The 3,593-nt window shown below is 39.7% G+C and overlaps 1 pseudogene; it reads right to left on the bottom strand.

Moving 5' to 3' along the window:
* Positions 1–269: 269 nt before the first annotated feature.
* Positions 270–2,053, bottom strand: LOC104983842 (annotated as a pseudogene).
* Between the last annotated feature and the right edge of the window lie 1,540 nt (positions 2,054–3,593).

Raw genomic sequence — 3,593 nt, 5'->3', positions numbered from 1 at the left:
CTGCCCACATACTAAGCATGATATCTGAGGAAACCCACAATATTTCTTAGCAGTGAAGCTGACTTGGTCACTCAGTCATGTCTGACTCTTTGTGACCCCATGGATTGTAGCCCACCAGGCTCTTATCTCTATAGGGATTCTCCAGGCAAGAATACTGGAGTGGGTCGCCATTTCCTCTTCCAGTCTTAACAGTGGAGTATAATACAAATAATTATTCACTTAGGAACTTGAGAAAGTTGTTTCTCATGTGTCATGCCATATAATTTTAATTACACAATTGCTATATGCATGTGGTTGTGTGCACATATGCATAATACAAATATTTTAAAATATAGTTTAGCTTTCAATTTTACTAAGGCCTCTTTTACATCTTTGTTCCATAGGCTAAATATCAGAGGATTTAGGAGGGGAATCACAAGAGTGTAAAACAAAGAAGTCATTTTGTCTTCATCTAGAGAGTAGGATGAACTTGGCCTGAAATATATAAAAAGCATAGTTCCCTGGAAAATTGACCTTTCAGTTAAGTGGAAGGTGCAGGTGATAAAAGCTTTGACTCTCCCTTCAGCAGAGTGGATTTTCAAGACTGAAAGGATGATATAAAAATAAGAACAAGGACTCCTGAAATAGTACTCAGTTCAGTAGAACCCAAAGCAGGGAATATCACTAACTCATTGACCTCTGTATCTGAGGAGGACCGGGAAAAAAGGAAAAAAAAGAGGAGGTAAATCACAGAAAAAATGGTTAATCACATTTGACCCACAGAAGCATAAATAGAATGCTAATGCTGTGTGTATCTGAGAAACTGTTATCCCCACCAGGAAAACCCCATCCATGAATAGGGAGCACACCCTGCTGGACATGCTGACCACATAGAGCAAGGGGCTGCTGATGGTCTTGTGCCAGTCATAGGCCATGACAGCCAGCAGGAGACACTCAGAATCAGCAAAGATACAGAAGGCCAAGAATTGCAGAGCACAGCCTTAGAAAGAGATTGACTTGTTCTTGGCAAATAGGGGGAAATATCAATAACCTCAGATATGCAGATGACACCACCCTTATGGCAGAAAGTGAAGAACTAAAGAGCCTCTTGAGGAAAGTGAAAGAAGAGAGTTAAAAAGTTGGCTTAAAGCTCAACATTCAGAAAACTAAGATCATGACGTCTGACCCCATCACTTCATGGCAAATAGATAGAGAAACAGTGATAACAGTGGCTGACTTTATTTCGGGGGGCTCCAAAATCACTGCAGATGGTGACCACAGCCAAGAAATTAAAAGACACTTGCTCCTTGCACCAACCTAGACAGCATATTAAAAAGCAGAGACATTACTTTGCCAACAAAAGTCCATCTAGTCAAGGTTATGGTTTTTTCAGTAGTCATGTATGAATGTGAGATTTGGGCTATAAATAAAGCTGAGCACCAAAGCATTGATGCCTTTAACTGTGGTGTTGGAAAAAGATTCTTAAGAGTCCCTTGGATTGCATGGAGATCCAACCAATCCATCCTAAAGGAAATCAGGCCTGAATGTTCATTGGAAGGACTGATGCTGAAGCTGAAACTCCAATACTTTGGCCACATGATGTGAAGAACTGATATATTGGAAAAGACTCTGATGCTGGGAAAGATTGAAGGCAGGAAGAGAAGAGATGACAGAGGATGAGATGGTTGGATGGCACGACTGACTCAATGGGTATGCGTTTGGGAGTTGGTAATGGACAGGGAGGCCTGGTGTGCTGCGGTCCATGGGGTCACAAAGAGTTGGACATGACTGAGTGACTGAACTGAATTGAACTGGCAAATAGGTCCACCAGCATCTTGGAGCCAATGGCTGTGGAATAGCAGAGGTCAGAGAAAGAGAGGTAACTGAGGAAAAAGTACAAGGGTATATGCATCTAGGGATCCATCCTAATTAAAATAATCATTCCAAGATTTGCCAGAATGTTAATGAGATAAACAACAAAAAACATGATAAATAGGATCACTTTAATCCCAGACTTATCAGTAATTCCCCTAAATATGAATTCAGTTAAGGATGAGCAATTTTCTCTTTCCATTCTTTGGTGTTCTTGTTTAAAGTTTTGAAGAAATGACGGAGAAAATGATACATATATGTGAACCACTTCTGGACATTCACAGCATATTTATAAGAAAGGACATAATTTATTTGTGCTATTTTCTTTTTACATTCAGAAAAGTCTTAATTAAAAGGCACTCTTTAAAGAGATATTTCTATCTATCTGATAATAATAAAAATATCTGAGACAGGCAATTGGAAAATTTCTGTCTGAATCTACATGCCATTCCTGAAGTATGATATTATCTATAAGCTCTTTATCAATGACCTCAGATATGCAGATAACACCACCCTTATGGCAGAAAGTGAAGAAGAACTAAAGAGCCTCTTGATGAAAGTGAAAGAGGAGGGTAAAAAAAGTTGGCTTAAAATTCAACATTCAAAAAACTAAGATCATGGCATCCTATCCCAACACTTCATGGCAAATAGATGTGGAAACAATGAAAATGGTGACAGACTTTATTTTCTTGGACTCCAATATCACTGTGGACAGTGACTGCAGTCATGAAATTAAAAGACACTTGCTCCTTGGAAGAAAAGCTATGGCCAACCTAGACACCATATTAAAAAGCAGAGACATTACTTTGTCGACAAAGGTCCATCTAGTCAAGCTATGGTTTTTCCAATAGTCATGTATAGTTATGAGAGTTGGACAAAAAGAAAGCTGAGCACCAAAGAATTGATGCTTTTGAAATGTGGTGTTGGAGAAGATTCTTTTTTTTTTTTTTTCTTTATATATTGTCATTTTATTTTTTTTCTCTAATTTTATTTTATGTTTAAACTTTACATAATTGTATTAGTTTTGCCAAATATCAAAATGAATCCGCCACAGGTATACATGTGTTCCCCATCCCGAACCCTCCTCCCTCCTCCCTCCCCATACCATCCCTCTGGGCCTCCCAGTGCACCAGCCCCAAGCATCCAGCATCATGCATCGAACCTGGACTGGCAACTCGTTTCCTACATGATATTTTACATGTTTCATTGCCATTCTCCCAAATCTTCCCACCCTCTCCCTCTCCCACAGAGTCCATAAGACTGTTCTATACATCAGTGTCTCTTTTGCTGTCTCGTACACCGGGTTATTGTTACCATCTTTCTAAATTCCATATATATGCGTTAGTATTCTTGAGAGTTCCTTGGACAGCAAGGAGAACCAACCAATCAGTCCTAAAGAAAATCAGTCCTGAATATTCATTGGAAGGACTGATGCTAAAGTGAAGCTCCAATTGTTTGGCCACCTAATGTAAAGAACTGACTCATTGGAAAGGACTCTGATGCTGGGAAAGATTAAAGGCAGGAGGAGAAGGGGACTATAGAGGATGAGATGGCTGGATGACATCACCAACTCGATGGATATGAGTTTGAGCAAGCTTTGGGAGTTGGTGAGGGACGCTCAACTCACACCCTAGTAAAGTAATGCTCAAAATTCTCCAAGCCAGGCTTCAGCAATATGTGAACCGTGAAATTCCTGATGTTCAAGCTGGTTTTAGAAAAGGCAGAGGAACCAGAGATCAAAT

The sequence above is a fragment of the Bison bison genome, unplaced genomic scaffold, assembly GCF_000754665.1.
Source record: "Bison bison bison isolate TAMUID 2011002044 unplaced genomic scaffold, Bison_UMD1.0 scf7180017863447, whole genome shotgun sequence".
In the NCBI taxonomy this organism is placed as follows: domain Eukaryota; kingdom Metazoa; phylum Chordata; class Mammalia; order Artiodactyla; family Bovidae; genus Bison; species Bison bison.
This window is presented reverse-complemented; position numbering and strand designations above follow the sequence as displayed.